This window comes from Lepidochelys kempii, chromosome 20 (genome assembly GCF_965140285.1).
Source record: "Lepidochelys kempii isolate rLepKem1 chromosome 20, rLepKem1.hap1, whole genome shotgun sequence".
NCBI lineage: Eukaryota > Metazoa > Chordata > Testudines > Cheloniidae > Lepidochelys > Lepidochelys kempii.
The window spans coordinates 21,658,471-21,676,300 of NC_136399.1; the positions used below are offsets into that span (position 1 = coordinate 21,658,471).

Here is a 17,830-nt window from a genome sequence, read left to right on the forward strand (position 1 = left end):
TACAGATATGAATAGAGTTCTTAGATCAGTTTCATAATAGAGATGGCAGGTTTCAGAGTAACAGCCGTGTTAGTCTGTATTTGCAAAAAGAAAAGGAGTACTTGTGGCACCTTAGAGACTAACCAATTTATTTGAGCATAAGCTTTCGTGAGCTACAGCTCACTTCATCGGATGAAGTGAGCTGTAGCTCACGAAAGCTTATGCTCAAATAAATTGGTTAGTCTCTAAAGTGCCACAAGTCCTCCTTTTCTTATAGTAGAGATGGTGAGCTTTAGAGTTGAAAAAAGTACTTTCAGAATTAGTCCATATGTGTGGCAGTCCAACGTCCAACATCAGGGTGACTCAGGTGGGACTGGAGACCTCATTCTTGTGACTCAAACTTCCCCTCATAAAGCTTAAGCAGATCAGAAATGATAGGATTGGGGCCCTAGAGTTCTTTTTATAGTTTTCTAGCAGCCTCTTGACAGCGTGCAGTCCTTGGGTGAACAATAGGCAATTATCCTAGCTTTGGAGGAGACCTCCTATTTCCTAAGCATCACCGATAATTAGCTACATGGATTAACATAAGGCAACTGCCCATCTTCAGCCATTTACAGGTAGTTTACCACAAACTTCAAAGAGAAATAAGGACGATGATATTACGACATTCACAATTCATCTAAATGTTAACATTGCCTTTTGATCTCTGAATTAACAGAATCCAGCGATAGACAGGAACCATTTGCTTACATTGTCAAACTCTAACAATATGTAAACAGACAAAAAACACAATCATTATCTACTAATATGTCTTTAAAGGTTGAATCTGGGTCAATCAGCCTGCTAGCTGTGTAACCCTTTCTGGCCCTGTGTCACAAACCTAATACCTAGTTTAACAACACTAACACCCAGGCGAGCCAGACTGGTTCCAGCTATGTCTTTGTCAGGGTTCAGTTGAGGCCTAGGGGTCTTGACATGAGCTGGCACCTGGTCTTCCAGCTTCCCAGTCTCTATTCCTAGACTGGGTGATCCCCTGTCTGTTGTAAAGTTCCTTTCTTTACCTCCAAGAGGTTTTGACTACTTGCAGTTCTCTCTGATGGTTTTCCATGGACAGTCTTGGGATGGAGCAAGGCTGGACAACTGAGCCTTGCATTACATCACCGGCCAACCAGGGCAGGTACACCTCTCTCCTGCTTAAACAGGCCGTCCCTGAGACATATTATCCCCTGGTGACTGACTTTGACTCCAAGTTTATAAAGCATGCTGTCAATATTAATATATTATTCCTTAAATATTACCTGTGCATACGTATGTCTTGTAATGAGTATGAATCTTGACAAGTTCTGAGCTTTCTGTAGATACCTTATACGTTACTGTTCATGGAGCAATATCCTGCAAGTCCTGGTTGGCGTAGAGAGTTTGTCAGGTCAGAGGTGAGAGATGTGTGCAAAGAACAGGGGACCCTTTGCCAAGGAGTCTCTATGTCACACCTCCCCTTTCGTTATTACCACCCCTTGGTGCTGCTCATGTAATTCCACTAGCAGCCTTTTCTGTAAGCTTTCGGGTATTATTACTAATGGGCGCCATGGCAAACGACCATTGTCCATGGATAACTCCACTTTCCTGAAATAGCAAGGGCCAGGTTGCTCTTTGATTGTGTGATTTGGCCACCCTGAAAGTGCTTAGTGCATCACCTTAACTAAAGCGGGGTCTGTGGTTGTTTCCAGAGCAATTTCCTTAGCTGTAATAGGGTGGTGAGCCAAGAGACTGTACACACAGGGTTTTCCTCTCTGCTTCCCTGTGTAAAGACACAAATGGGACAGCGCCTCTGATGGGGTATGATACACACCTACTGGTAGGCAGCAGAGATCACAGCCCATCTCTGAAGCTCAGCTCAGTTCAGTGGAACCCCTGCCTTTGGGCCTAGGGTTTATGATCAGTGATGAGGGCAAACGTTTGTCTAAACAGGTCCTCATGGAGTTTAATTACCCCCAAAATGGTGCCAAAAGCCTCTTTTTCTATCTGTGAATAGTTTCTCTCAGCCTTTGAGAACATTCTGGAGTGAATTCTCTGGGGTTTTCACTCCCATCTTTACCAGTGTGTGCAGTGACAGCCCCAGCACCTACAGGAGAGGCCTCACTCACAGACCAGTGCTAGGGGATCCCGGACTGAAATATTCCAGGAGCCTGGAATGACTCCGATTCTTTTTTGAGGCCTCAAAACCCTTGTTTTCCTTTTCTGTCCAAACTGGCTTCGTATTTGTCCATAACAGCGTGGACATCGGACTGCTTAATGCGGCTCCATTTGGAAGTAGCCTTCCATAGCAGTTTAACGGGGCCAGAAACAATCTAAACTCCAAGACATTCTCTGTTACTGGTGCATTCTCGGTGGCTTCTTTTAACGGGTTTACCCTTCTCCACCGCCTCAATGCTCCAAGCGAGTAACCTGGTTTTGAAACACGTACACTTATCTTCGCAAAAATATAGCGTTAGAGTTAACAATCTCTGTAGAACCTCCTCTAGCCCTTCTGAATTCCTCTGTTATCAATAGGTCATCAAAATAACCGTCCTCACCATTCACCCCCTGCCGCGCCTGACCGTTACTCTTCGATACACAGCAGATGCACTAGCTCCCCGCAAGGGGGTCATAAGGTCAGCTTTCACACCCAATGGCCCCTTATGTGGCTTCAAGGTCAGATATTTTTTAATCTGGTTCCAGCACCCCCTGCTGGTAGGCTTGAGACAAGTCTAGCTTGGGAAACATCACTCCTGCTGTCAGTTCTGCAAATCTTGTAGTTTAGCAATTGGATATTGGGCCACTTTCAGCCCGGAGTTTATGGTGATGTTATAGTCCCCACAAATTCTTCTGCTGCCATCCCTCTTTGGGGTACACACAACTGGGGCAGCCCATTCAATGATCTTGAACTTACACCATTTTGCAATTCCTCCATTTGGTTTTCCGCTGTCTATCGCAGAGCATATGGCACAGGTCTCTGTCACCAATCCACAGGACTGGAGCTATGAGCCCAGCTTTGCAACAGCCTCTGGGAGAACTCCTTCAGTGAGCCAGGCCCCTAGTGACCTCACTCTTCCTCCAGGGAAAGCACATGGCTTCATTGCCTCCTTAGGCTGGACCTCTGGGCCTTCAGCACCCCTGCTTCACACTGAGTGTGCCACTCAGCAAGTCCAACTGAGGCAGATCTCTGAGGGGGACTTGTACAATCTCATGGAGTAATGCTCCTCTTCCAGCAGCATCCGTAGGGACACCCAGCTGGAACACAGCAAAGGAAGTCCTTGGCTAGCACAGAGACAAGGATGTTACAGCAGAGTCCATCCTGGTCAGGACAGAGCCCAAAGCTCTGTCCCTCTGATCACTCTGTCCCAGTTCAGGTGTGTGCCCAGAAGCCCTCAGAAGCCAACACTTAATCACCCCCTGGCACCTCCCCAGTCCTTTGTTCTCCAGCTGGGCAAACACTGCTTGCTTCCTGCTGAGAGGTGGGCCATCCATGGTCATTGCTATCAAAGGCTCTGTGATTGGGTTTGCCATTGTCTTATTGAGAACTCCATTGATATGGGGCCCAAGCCCCAGACAGTTAGGAGCCATTCACACCAGAGTCTCTGAGCCTCTTCAGAGAGCAAACAAGCCTTTTTACCCCCTAGGGTAACCCTGCAGCTCATAGGGGAAACTGAGGCACATATAGGCATAATAAAAAATATCACAGAAAATTCCCACTTTGTCACAGTGGGTTTAGAAATGGCCTTGTCAGATGCAACCAGCCTTGCTGCTGTGCCTTCTACCAATCCCATGTCTGTATTATATACAGCTTTGTAGTTTTCTTTCCGTTCCCCATCTCTGTCTGGCATGTGGTGCACCACACTCCAATCCAGTCAAACGTTGGATACCCACTTTCTGCCCATCAATGGGGGACCATTTCCTTCCGTTACAATTAACTCTAATGGGGAACAGCTACCTTTATATATTGCAGTGACTGGGAGACTGCCTAATACTCCTGTCTGCCCAGTATTGTAATTCTGTAAAAGCAGCTCAGTGTCTCTCAATCATCCCACAGGGGATTTGTAACTGTGGAAGAAAACTCAGTCTTCACTCTTACAACAAATCAGAGACAGTTTATTCATGCAATTTCAGGGATGACAGCAATTGGACAGAGTGTCTGTCCTTAGGCAAATCTTCAAAGTACAAACAATATAAAGCAATATTTATCCCCTTTCGTTACATATATCTGTGTCCTGTTTATACATTTTTCATCCCATTATCCTGAGTCAACATTGCGTTCCATTCTTATCTTAAAGCAAGGTCCCTTGTAGTTTTCCCATCCGCCTCGCACAAACCCCGCTTCTACAAATCTCGCATTATTAGGGTTAAGGTTGGCCTGTTTCTTGCTCGGTCTCTTAACCAAACTAAAATACCTGCACACAAGTCCTCTTTTCCCTTTCACACTTCCACATAACCCCCTGAGCGACCATGGGCATCGCCACTCCTGTATCTAGTTCCAGGGTCAATGTCACATCATTTCTCTTTGCATTAAGATAACGAGGGGGATGACAGGACCAAGCCTGGGTCATTATCATACTCACGCCCTACCGAGGCCCTTCTTCCTAGCCCCATGGTCTTTTCAAATGTCTGTGTATTTTTCTTTGTGGATTCAAAGAGTGCAATCTCCATGGCTCCCTCTAGTGGCCGTTTCTGCCTCTCTCGTAATTCAGGTTTCAGAGGGGTAGCCGCATTAGTCTGCATCAGCAAAAACAACGAGGAGTCCTTGTGGCACCTTAGAGACTAACAAATTTATTTGGGCATAAGCTTTCATTGGCTAAAACCCACTTCATCAGATGCATGGAGTGAAAAATACAGTAAGCACTATATATATGAAAAGATGGCAGTTGCCTTACCAAGCGTTGGGTCAGTGCTAAAAGGCCAATGCAATCAAGGTGGACGTCTCCCATTTCCAACAGTTGATAAGAAGGTGTGAGTATCAGCAGAGGGAAAATTACTTTTTGTAGTGGTGACAAGTTTCAGAGGGGTAGCCATGTTAGTCTGTATCAGCAAAAACAACAAGGAGTCCTTGTGGTACCTTAGCAACTGACAGATTTATTAGGGCATAAGCTTTCGTGGGCTAAAACCCATCTGATGAAGTGGGTTATATCCCACGAAAGCTTATGCCCAAATAAATTTGTTAGTCTCTAAGGTGTCACAAGGACTTCTCATTGTTTTTACTTTTTGTAGTGACCCAGCCACTCCCAGTCTTTATTCAGGCCTAATTTGATGGTGTCCAGTCTGCAAATTAATTCCAGTTCTGCAGTTTCTCGTTCAAGTCTGTTTTTGACGATTTTTTTTGTTGAAGAATTGCCACTTTTAAGTCTGTGTAACCCTTCTGCCCGTCAGAGTTGGCAGCAACAAGGGCCGGGTTCAATATCTAGGGGATCCATTACAATAACACAATGCAAACCGGCTCGAGCCCCCACTCAGTGACCTGGGACAAATATATACCACCCCCGCTGGGCGCCTCCAAGAGGCAATACTTCCCTTCTCGCAAGCACAGAGTCTGAGTGTAGCAAAAAGCCTTTTAATAACAGAGAGAAACAATGTGGCATTATGTTGGGGAAACACCACCAACAGGATTCATAACACAACCCATGAGCAAAAAAAAACCCACCCCAAGCAAATTTGGGCATGTCCTTTCCCTTTGGTTCTTGAGTCCAGCAACCCCAAATCACCCAAAGTCCCAAAAGTCCAATGCCCCAAAAGTCTCTGTCCCTGGTCAGGGCAGCCCCAGAGTTCAAAAATTGATCTGCAGAGCTTTACCTCCCAACCTGGGTGGAGATGGGGGCGGGGGTAAAAGGCACCTTACGTGATCTGAAGCTGACCGCCCCACAGCTCCATGGGCCTTCGCTCCGCTCCGCTCGCTGCACCACAAACTGCTCCGCTCCGCAGCCCACAAGCAGCTCCAGCCGTCCCGCAAACTGCTCCACACTAGATCTTCAGGCTCCCCCACTACTTAACACAGCGCTCAGGGATTGCAGCTCTTAGTAAATTTAGCTCTTTCATGATTTCAGCTTCTAGTAGGGGAGCCTCAGGGCTGGTGCACCATGAGCCCAAAGTGAGCTCCACAGCCTGTAACGAGACTCCCAATGGAATCAAAGTTAGCTCTGATATTCCACAGTGGAGAGAGGAGGTGAACAGCCCTCCCTAGGGGACTGGTGCTGGCCCTGGCCCTCCAACAGCCTCTCCCATGTGTTCCCTGGCCGGCCAGGGCTCTGTCGGCATCCCCTTCCCCTGAGACCACAGAGCTCGGCCTTGGCCGGCGAAGGTTAAGCTGCCCCTGTGTATCGCCGCTTTGCCTGCCCTGCCCGTGTGTCCAGGCTGCAGCAAGCGAGTTCCTGGTGAGGTCCTGGTGTGCAGCGAGAATGTCCTGCTGGAGCCATTTCAGCCCAGGGTCGGCGCCCGCACGGGGGGCTGGGGCAGGGCAGCACTGGCAGGAGAGGTTGCAGGGGCAGCACTGGCTAGTGCTGCTCTGATGGAAGCCAACACAGCATGGGGGAGAACGTTACTAACGAGGGATTGGGGGGTGCGGGGGGTTGTCCCTCTTGGAGGGAATGAGTGAGTCTGTCTTATCACCCCCTCCTCTCTAGGGGCTGGCACCCCTCTTGGACATCCTTCCTCATCTGCCCCAGGCAACACACGGCCTGGGTGGCCTTAACTGGCCTCTCCCTGCCTACGGTCTGTCTCGGGGCGGCCACCCTGCGGCTCCAGAGCCACGTGCGGCTCTTCAGAGGTTAATATGCGGCTCGTTGTATCGACGCCAACTCCAGGGCTGGAGCTACTGGCGCCAACTTCCCAGTGTGCTACAGGGTGCTCACTGCTCAACTCCGGGCTCTGCCCCAGCCCCAGCCCCCAGCCCCACTCCACTCCTTCCCCCAAGGCCCCCACCCCCTCCCCGGAGTCTGCCGCGCCCTTGCTCCTCCTCCCCCCTCCCCCGCGAGCCTTCGGCACGCCACAGAACAGCGGATGGCGGCGGGGGGAGGCAGAGGGATGGAGAGTTCGGCGCTGGTTGGCGGTGCTGCTGGCGGCTGGGAGACACGGGGGGCGTTGGGGGGGGGCTGACGGGGGGCTGCTGACGTGTTACTGTGGCTCTTTGGCAAGGCACCTTGGTAAATTCTGGCTCCGTCTCAGGCTGGTCACCCCGGTCTATCTGCACAGCAGCTAGGAGGTTGCTCCCTAGCCAGGTGGAGAGAGGCACAGTTTTACACAAGCTGGCGCGTGAACAATAGCCGTGTGGCCCCAGTGTGCGGGTGGCCCCCAGAGTACAATCCCGCTCACCCCCAGGGAACATACTCAGCTGGGAGTCAACCGGCTGCCGTGGCCGTGCTGCTGTTGGAAGCAGCCGAACTCCTGTGTACCCGTCTGCCCATGCTGGGAGGCAGCCCCTGCGTCTCAGTACAGGCCTGACCCCCAGTGCCCAGCCCTGTCCTGAGCTGGAAATTGCCCACTTCCACAGTGCGAACTGGGACTCTCTCCTCCACACCCCGCACGCTGCACGGCTGGCAGGGGCTTGGGGTCTGAGTCATGGTGCCTGTGTTCTTGGGCAAAGCATCTCCGGTCTGTGTCTGGTGATAGACAAGGTGGTGACTTGGAGGGCAGGTGCAGAGGGCCCATCTGCCCTGGAATGGGGCAGGGACACCCCTGGCTCAGGAGGTGAGTGGGCAGGGTCTGGACTCTGCCTGAGACCTTTCTCCTTGGCAGACGTCAAGCAGCAACACTCCTGCCCCAAACAGTGGGACTAGCACTGGTGGGAAGCCCCACAGGACCAGCTGCTCCCCAGGTGTGTCTGCAGTTCAGGTCAAGGGCAGTAGGGTAAGGATCAGTGAGGGAAGGGCCAGCCCCATGTTGCCCAGTGACCTGTGCTCCCAGCCAGGAGGTAACAGGCTGGCTGGGAGGGTGCTGTCTTGGGGAGGTGGGGTGGGGGGAATGGGGCCCTCGGTGAGGGAGGGACACTATTGGGAAGGTGAGGAAGCAGATCTGTGGTGCTGGGGGGTCATGGGAGCTGGGCATGGTGGACCCTGGCTTCCCCCAAAGGGCACAGCATAAAGGTCTCTGCTTGTTCTCAGGCACCTTTCTGGGACAGGCCTGGGAGCAGGGCCGGGAGCAGACATGGGGCAGAGTGAGTCCGAGCCCCAGGATGAGCAGGAGGTAGGTGCTGTCTAGTTCCTTGCTGGGGCCCCTGGCAGTTTGTCCTCCGCAGCCTGGCAGTCGCTGGAGCGAACGAGTTCCCAGCCTCTCAACCCATCGTGCTACCCAGGCCACCCACGTTCAGAGAGCTCCCCCTTCTGGTGCTGTCCACTGACTGGACAAGGACCTGAAGAGACCCTCCCCACCAGCACCATTTCCTGGGGGCTGGGGACACTTCCCTAGTGCAGGGCACCTTGGCTGGAATCCCAGTCAGAGTCCTCCCCAGGACCTGCACTTGCCCCAGCAGGATGCCCCTCCTCTCTGACTTGGGAATGTTCAATCCAGCATCCAGGTCACGTTCCAGCTCCGAGGATCCCCCATCTCCCATGGGAATCTTCTTCCCAGATGTGGTCCTGGGTTTGGCAGAAGCCTCTCCAGAGCCCAGCGGCCCTCTGGGATGTGTCTGGGAAGGTGTGGCCTCCTGGGGCCTGCCCAGGACACAGTGTCCCAGGATTGCTGGAGTCTTGCCCTCCACTTCAACGTCCTTTCTACTTCTGCACTGTTACGTGCCCCTTGAACAGCTGTCAGCCTCACTCCAGTGGTGGCTGCATTTCTGTGGTGGGCCAGTGGTCCCTGCACACTCAGCAAAGTGTGTTGGGATGGAAGGTGCTATAGACAGACCCTTATGCCCAGATGTTGGGGGGAGCAGCCAGAGGGCTGGGCCCATGGGCTTTGATGGCAGCATCAGCCTGCCTGCCGGCGCTGAGGCGCTGTCTGCATCTCTCTCCACACAGGATGCAGCGCTCACAGCCGTGCTGCCCAACCTTAAGCTCTTTGTGGAAAATCAGCTCCAGACCAGCATGGTGAGGAGGGGCGGCTGGGGGGTTATGCCTGGCAGGTGGGGCCAGGTGTGGTGTCTCCTGGAGGGATTGTGTTCCTGGGGGATATGGAGCAGTGTCGTGGTCCCTCCCGTAGGCAGTGGAAGTGCTGGCCCGCTGGCATAGCCCACGGTCCCGGGCCCAAGGCAGCACAGCTCCTGGTGGGATGGGAGGCTCTGGTACTTGCCCAGGAGGTGGGTGGAGGGGCTGATGGGGTCAGACACTGTTCTTGGACTGCTGGAGGGGCTGGGAAAGAATTTCCCCCTGGTTTGAGCTGTGGGGAGCCTGCTGGCTTCCAGTTCCTCTAGTGCTGTGTGTGGCTGCCTTGCCCCGCTCACATTGGTCCCTCTGCCAGCAGGGGTGGGGTGTGTGGCAGGCGGGAATAGTCACTCGCCGAAGGGCAGGCTGTGGGGGGTTCTCCCTCCTCTCCCAAGACCTGGCCAGGGGCAGCCTCGCTGATGGAGCAGCCAACCCAGCTACTGTACAGCCCGGGCACCCTGCAGTGCAGCCCCCCTCCCTGTGATGTGGCCCATGCGGTCGCAGCCGGGTCAGGTCAGGTGCTTGGCTTGTGGTGCTGCTCTATGTGCTGGGACCGGTTGTTCCTGATTCACAGGGTCTGGGGTCTGAGCTGCGGCCTTTGCAGAGCATCCTGGGGTGAGCCCTGTAATGCATCAGATCCCAGGGGTCACATTGTCTCTGCAGGGCAAGCCACACAGCCTCAGCACCTCTGAGCCTGGGCCTCTGGGCTCCAGCGGCCCCTGCTGCCCACAGTGAGCTCATGTTTGGGGACATTTCCCTGTCAGGGATTGCTGCATAAGCTAGTACCTACAGTGACACTGTGCGGCCTTTCCAGAGCGGGGGTAGTTACTAATCCCCTGCAATAGGGTGTTGGGGACCCTTAGGTTAGCATGAGACAGGTGAGCATGGGACAGTTTGTCGTGGTGGGAGCCAGGGCTGTGCCACGTCCTGATCCTTTGAGCTCCATCCTCGTGGTCTCCTATTTGGAGTCTCTGCTCCCAGAAGCACCCTGCAGCCATCTGTTCCCTTGGTCTCCAGCCAGGCTGCATGCCCACACCCAGCCTGCCTCGGCTTAACTGTGAACAGCCCAGTCCTTGGGGCTCTGTTGTCTCTTTGGGATCCTACACCACAGGGGCAGGTGTGACAAAATGGGAATTTTTGGTAATATTTTGGAGTCCCGTTGCCTCGGTTTCCCCTATATTTTGCATGGCTACCCAGCGGGGGAAAAGGATTGTTTGCTCTCAGGGCAGACTGAGAGACATGAGGGGGAGGGGGAGGGGTGTGTGTGTGTCCTCGCTGTCTGAAGGGGCTGAAGTGGTCATTAGACAGGACTGGCTGAGGCCGACCCATATCAGTGGAAAACCCCGGTCACCAGGACATGGATAACTGGCAACCAGTGCCCCGCCACCTCTGAGCAGGGAAGCTGAGCAGAGACCCTGGCTCGAGACCAAAGGACTGGGTGGTGGGAGGTGGGGGGAAAAGAGTGCGCTTCTGGAAGAGGCTGGGAGCTCTCACTGCTTGGCCCAAGGAAGGGAGTCAGAGACAGCTGGCATGGCGTTGCTCTGGGCTGGCGGGAACTGCCTGTGCTTTAAGGCTCATGGTGAAGCGAGCACTTCTCATGCTGGGTTCCAGCTGCCGAATCAACCCGCCTGGGTGAGTGTCTCTGGTGCATCGGTCCCTGTGAAGTGGACTCTGCCAGGAATCTCTCTGTTGGACTCGCTGAGCAGAGCTCAGGGGGTGAAGCCGGAGTGCTGCCGGCACCGCAGCAGTTCGGCCTCAGGGGGCGGTGCGGCTCCGTGGCCTGCCCTGGAGGAACTTTGGCAGCAGAGGTGACACGTGAGGGTATCATGCCATACGCCCTGTGGGCTGCAGCACGGCCTCCCAGTCACTCGCTGTGCCTTCTTCAGTGCCATGCAGGGCCACTTCCCAGCTCAGAACCAGCTCCTGCCCGCCCCCCGCCCACCCTCCTCTGCCAGCCCCACCTTTGGCCGCAGGCTCCCGGTCCTGCCTGGCCTTTGGCCGCGGGATCCGGCTCCCCATGCTCTATTCCTGGCTCCGGGGTGGACTCCGCGAGGTTGGACACTGGTGCAGCCCCGGCGCACACACGTGCCCACACAGCTGCAGGAGGTTAAATGCCAAGGCTTCCCCGCTTCTCTCTGGTGAGTCATCCTCCCTGTCACAGAGCTACAGGGTCTAGCCTATGCCTCCCCCCCTGGAACCAGTCCCTTGGGAGTGACCCCTTCAGTGTGATGGGTCCCAAGGACCACACAGTTACACAGGGTAGGCCCAAAACGTGGTCCTTGGGTGCCAGCCTTGCCTGTCTGCAGGAAATTAGGCTGAGCCAGTGTGACGGGTTGGATCACAGAAACCCCCTTGGGGTTGCCAACTGATGTGCCAAGACTACTTCTGCCCCTGCTTTCCTGCCCTGGCAGCTTGGGACTTCAGTGCCCTACCCGGTTGGAGCCAGACCCACTAGCCTGCTGCAAACCCAGACCCAGGTCTGAACCACGTCCCCTAACCGCTGTAGGCTCAATTGAAAACAGGTTAGGAAGTGTTCCTGTCGTTAACACTCAGATGCTCAACTCCCAACGTGGTCCAAACCCCAAATAAATCCATTTTACCCTGTATAAAGCTTATACAAGGTAAACTCATAAATTGTCCGCCCTCTATAACACGGATAGAGAGATACGCACAGCTGTTTGCCCCCACACATACTAATACATACTCCAGGTTAATTAATAAGTAAAAAGAGATTTTATTAAATACAGAAAGTAGGATTTAAGTGGTTCCAAGTCGTAGCAGACAGAACAAAGTGAATTACCAAGTAAAATAAAATAAAACACGCAAATCTATCTCTAATACAGTAATACAACTGAATACAGATAAAATCTCACCCTCAGGGATGTTTCAATAAGTCTCCTGGCTAGAGTGAGGAGGGTGGGACTGGGCATCAGGACTCCTGGGTTCTCTTCCAAGCTCGGGGAGGGCTTGTGGGTTAAAACAGAGAGCCAGGATGCCTGGGTTCTGTACCTCTCCAGGTGCCTCTCTCTCGGATGCCAGGCAGCCCTTGGCTGGGAGGGCAAAGGACTCCCCTACCTGGTCTCTACTGTGGCCTGTGTGTTCTTCTCTAGGTGGAAGCCCTGACCCGGCAGCCCCGAGACACCACTCTCCATGCCGAGAGAGACATAGAGCTGGCCAAGCTGCCCGAGGGCACCCTGAACAATATTAAGTGCAGATACTTCCTGCAGGGAGGGATGGGAACAGCCCATCCCCATGCCTCAGCTGGCCACGCTGTGGGTGCTGCTGTCCAGGCAAGGGCAGGCCGGGGTGGGGGCAAGTTGTGGTGATGCAGGAGCTCTGTCCTCTTGGGGAGAAAGCTGCTCAAGAGCTAGGCCTGAGAATCACACCACCACCACGAGGAGGCAGGTCAACATGACTGGGGACTCCCCTACTAAGAAGAACACACAGGCCTGTCACCAGAGCTGATCCGGAGCACAGGATGAGCTGTCTGCCAGGAGCTAAGATTCAGGATGTGGATCTGAGGCTGAAGAGGATCCTAATGGGAGCAGGAAAGAATCCACTGATTGTCCCTCATGTGGGAACAAATGACACTAGATTCTCGCATCAAGGGAGACTGTGCCAGGCTAGGGAAGATGCTTAAGGAAATGGAGGCTCCGGTGATCTTCAGTGGGATTCTTCCCTCCCTAGAGGAGAGAGTGAAGGCAAGACAAGATGAGATGATCAATAGAGGGCTCAGGCAGTGGTGCTAGGAGGAGGGCTTTGGGATGTTTGACTGCTGGGAGGCATTCACGAGCAGAGGACTGTTCTCATGGGATGGACCGAAACCTGAGTAGGGAGGGAAATAGCCGTTTGGGATGGAGTTGGTGCAACTGGTTAAAAGAGCTTTAAACTAGGAACTCACAGGAGATGGTTGGGAGATGCTCATGTAATCTCCATGCCTGATTCTAATATTGACCGGAAGGAAAAAATCAAGAAGGACAGACACAGCAATGGAGAAAGGACCAGCAGTGGGTAGGAGAATGGACATTTAGAGGAAGGACAGTGCCGATACCATTCAGGAAGGCGATACTGGAAGCAGAATGACTGTACCCAATTGGGCGAGGAATGTGGGTGAAGCCAAGCAGCAGCAATTAAGATGCCTGTACACCAATGCAAGGAGGCTGGGTAACAAAACCGAGGAGCTAGAGCGACTGACACAGGAAGTGAAACCAGACGCTCTAGGGATAACAGAAACCTGGTGGAATAGGCATGACTGGAGTACAGGGATTGAAGGGTATGTGCTGTTCACGAAAGACAGAAACAAAGGCAAAGAAGAAAACCCTTGAGTCATCAGTTTACCCATAAACAAATCTAGTGTTCTCCCTTGAACTATTGTATTTTCTCTACAAAACCCCCTACCTATGCCCAAGTAAGGGTTCTGATGTATAGACCCAAACTCTGCATCAGTTCCACTGGGATTCCATCTCCTGACTGATTGTGCTGGGGGCTCTGCCTGTCTCCAGCACTCAGGACCCTGAGCTACCACCATTACCTGGGAACCCCACCCAGTTCAAGCCTCATGGAGTGGGTGAGATTCCCCCCCCCCCTCGCCCCTCCGTTTTCTTTTCTTCCTCAGGTATTAACCTTTCCAATGTAACCATTATGTTTGTTTAGCCCTCCTTGTGTAGTTATCACTATTATTCAATAAATAACTTTTATGGTTCAGCTGGTTGCTTCTCTCTCCCTCTCTGAATTTTACTCTTTGGTGTTTTCCGCTTCCCCCATTTACTCTGCAGCAACCCTTCTTTTACCTAAGCTAAAGATCCCGGTAGTGCCCAAAAATACTGTGGGGTTTGCTCATGAAGTGGGTTACTACCAGTACAATTGTAACGTGAAAGTGGGATAGGGATGTGTTAAACTTGGGGCACATAAGAGGGGAGCAGCTGAAAGTGCTGCTTAATCCAGCCCATTGAGTACAGGGCCATATGAGAGGATCAGCTGGAGAGGGCTGATTGACCTGGTCCGCTCAGACTTGCTCTGCTAGTGTGAGCGTACGTGCGTGCGTGTTTATCTAGTTCTAGGCTGGAGGGACCCAGCCCTGGGGAACCGAGGGCCTGCAGGGTAGCTCCATTGGGAGGGCACTTGCAGAAGGAAGGAGTAGAGCTCCATATGAACACACAAGTGACAAAAGCAGCACATTAATAGAATTACAGAATCCCTCCCTCCCCAGAAGAGTAACCCTAATCAATGAGCCTACCAGATGTGCCTGTTACTTTGGGGTCACAGCATGCAAAAAGCCTTTTTCCTTCCTCATGAAAGTTGGATCCAAGGCACGGTGGTTAATGATGCTGGGAGATTACTTTAGGTGGAAAAACTGCTGTAATAGTTGATTTTAGCCTGTTAATGTTAAATTTAGACTAAGAAGCATGTTATGATTTTCATTTTGTATGTAACCAGTTCTGTTTCCATTATCCTGACTCAGTCCCTCTTAACTCTTAACCTTTGATAATAACTTTAGGATTATTCCACTCTGCATATATCTCAGTGCTGTGAGGTTATCAAAGATCTGATCCTGAGCTGTACCAATCACGCTGTTTGGATTCTGTTCCCTTGGGGACAGCTAACCTGGTAATTTCTGTGAGTGTCCTGTGACTGTAACCTGATGCTACTGGGGGACACTTTCAGAGGGGCTTGGGGGCTGCGGTGCAACTACTGTTACCGTGCACGGCAGAGCAAGGGCTGGCAGAGCCCTGTGGAGATTGGTAGGATGGCTAACAGACTGGTGATGTTATGCTTGACTAGATATCAGCTCCCTGAGAAAATCTTCCTCTCGCCGGATGGGTAACAAGGTGACTCAGAGCCCTGGGCAAGCCAAGAAAGCTGCACACATACCCCTGTCACCTGCTTTCCCTCCTCCAGATGCCTCTTTATCTTAACATATTTGAGGTTTGGCTAAGGACTGTTCTAAAGAGGACCCTGATCAACTGTTCTCCATGTGCACTGGAAGTAGGAATCAGCTTAATCTGCAGCAAGGGAGATTTAGGTTAGATATTAGGAAAAACTTTCTAACTATAAAGATAGTTCATCTCTGGAACTGGCTTCAAAGGGAGGTTGTGGAATCCCCATCTGTCAAGGTTCCTTCCCCACTCTGAACTCTAGGGTACAGATGTGGGGCCCTGCATGAAAAACCCCCTAAGCTTATTTTCACCAGCTTAGGTTAAAACTTCCCCAAGGTACAAACTATTTTACCTTTTGCCCCTGGACCTTATTGCTTCAACCACCAAGTGTCTAACAAATATACAACAGGGAAAGAGCCTGCTTGGAAACGTCTTTCCCCCCAAAATCCTCCCAAACCCTACAGCCCCTTTTCTGGGGAAGGCTTGATAAAAATCCTCACCAATTTGCATAGGTGAACACAGACCCAAACCCTTGGATCTTAAGAACAAGGAAAAACCAATCAGGTTCTTAAAAGAAGAATTTTAATTGAAGAAAAAAATAAAAGAATCACCTCTGTAAAATCAGGATGGTAAATACCTTACAGGGTAATCAGATTCAAAACACAGAGAATCCCTCTAGGCAAAACCTTAAGTTACAAAAAGACACAAAAACAGGAATTCCATTCAGCACAACTTATTTTATCAGCCATTTAAACAAAACAGAATCTAATGCACATCTAGCTAGATTGCTTACTGACTTTTTACAGGAGTTCTGACCTGCATTCTTGCTCTGGTCCAGGCAAAGGCCACACAGAGACCGAGAGAACCCTTTGTTTTCTGCCCCACCCTCCAGCTTTGAAAGTATCTTGTCTCCTCACTGGTCATTTTGGTCAGGTGCCAGCGAGGTTATCTTTAGCTTCTTAACCCTTTACAGGTGAAAGGGTTTTTTCCTCTAGCCAGCAGGGATTTAAAGGTGGTTAGCCTTCCCTTTATATTTATGACACCATCATTGGAGGTTTCTAAGAACCCATTAGACAAAGAGCTGTAAGGGAGGGTCTAAGTATAGTGCTGGACTGGGATGATCTTTCTAGGACCCTTCCAGTCCTACATTTCTAGGATTCTCTGAACTGTGGAGTTTAACTGGTGAGCCCTACAGTGAACTGACCCTTCAGCCTTCACCCAGCTCTAGTCCAATGTGAATTATTAACAAAATGAGCTGGTCCCTGATACAGAGAAGTCACAAGACCAGTCAGCACAGCAGGACATACCCTATCAGAGATACCCAATGACAGTCATTCCCTTGTAGTGCAGTGGGGGAAGTTAGGGAATCCTATGGGTCTTCTCTGATAAAGTCTTGCAGTATACAAACAGGGACTTGGCTTAGAAAAGCAGAGATGCCTTCCCACACGCACTATTACAGGCACCTATCCTAAGTCTGTAAGTAAACAGACGCAGTTCACAGATAGCCTTCTGACCCAGAAATAGGCTAGACAGGAGGGAGGCTAACTCACCAAAACACAGTCCGTGCCGCTTACAAGCCAGAATTCATCAGCAACACTGAATTCCCAGAAAAACAAAGAAGAGAATATGATTAAGAACCAGTCCCCAGATCACTAACTACAGAGATTAGATCTAGCTTTGTGGGGATCCCAAAAGAGTGGTTAGAGACCCCAGAGAGGCACTGAGGTCTTCTTCCATCTCCATGGAGAACGGGCAAGGGAAGAAGCCCGCACATCATGGTTACAGTGGACAGGCAGGAAGCCCCAATTTCTCTGAAAGAAGAAATCAGGCCTCTGAGCAATTGAAGCAGATACTTCAAACAGTTTCGTAGGAAATGTGTGCACAGTGAATACAAAGTCTGGGGCTGGGTTATTTACATCTGACCTTATTTGTGAGATACATGGCCAGCACCTGAAAAAGAAATGTGAAGAGTCATCAGTCTTTTGTACAGTGCCCCTTACTACACATAAACAGAGAGGAGAATACTAGGGAACAATAATATGATGACATGGACAGGGAATAAGCTGCTAGATATTATATAGAAAGCAATCACCAGAACAGGAAACACTACAAGATTAGGGGAACCCATACTACTTAATATTGTCGCTTTTGAATGTGTCAATTCAACAGGGGTCTCTATTGATTTCCTTCCAATATCCAACTGTTAGAGGAACATTGTCTCCCCATTGAGAGCTGTAAGCAATAACATCCCAGACTCCCTCTGCCTTTCGCCCTCCTCTGCTAACTGCTGCCTGAGGAATCCTCACAGGCCCTGAACCCAGGGGGACAGTAAACTGGAGAATGAGGTGGTGATGGAGACTAGAAACCTGACCATTCAGTGACCTTTTTATATGGAGGTGGAGGATCACAGTAGCTAACTTGGGAGGATGAGTTATATCTGCCTTCTTTGAAGGGCAGAGCATCCTTATCTCCCAACAACATCAGTGGGAGTTTGAGAACACTCAGCAACTCATAGGATTGGGCAATACAAATACAAAGGCTTTGGGTGACTAAAGTTAAGCACTAAAATCTGCAGTTATGCCTAAATACCCATTATAGCCACCTGCAGAGGTGCTGATTAGGGCACCTAAATCTCTGTCAACATTGTGGTGTTTAAAATAGATATTTGAAAAACAAGGGGAATGATGTTTAAAGGCATATTTGTCAGACAACTTTATGCCAGGTGACTGAATTTTCCAAACCTGGGTACCTAAACTTAGACTCCTAACAATCACATGTAGGTGCATAAATAGGGGTGGGGTTAGTTGTAAAGTCACCTTTTTGCTGCCCTATGTTGCCGTGGAGCAGGGCAAAGTAGCCACAAAGCTGCCCTAA

At 51.2% G+C, this 17,830-nt stretch overlaps 1 long non-coding RNA gene across 2 annotated transcripts; it reads right to left on the reverse strand.

The window, feature by feature from the left end:
• Window positions 1–12,715: 12,715 nt before the first annotated feature.
• LOC144929615 (uncharacterized) lies at window positions 12,716–16,632 on the reverse strand. 2 transcript variants are annotated; one of them, XR_013634861.1, is made up of 3 exons: window positions 16,507–16,632; window positions 14,317–14,456; window positions 12,716–12,763 (listed from the first exon to the last, which is right to left on the reverse strand). It is a non-coding gene; the product is annotated as an uncharacterized LOC144929615 (long non-coding RNA). The 2 variants fall into 2 exon arrangements; XR_013634860.1 differs by having other exon boundaries at window positions 12,738–12,905.
• Between the last annotated feature and the right edge of the window lie 1,198 nt (window positions 16,633–17,830).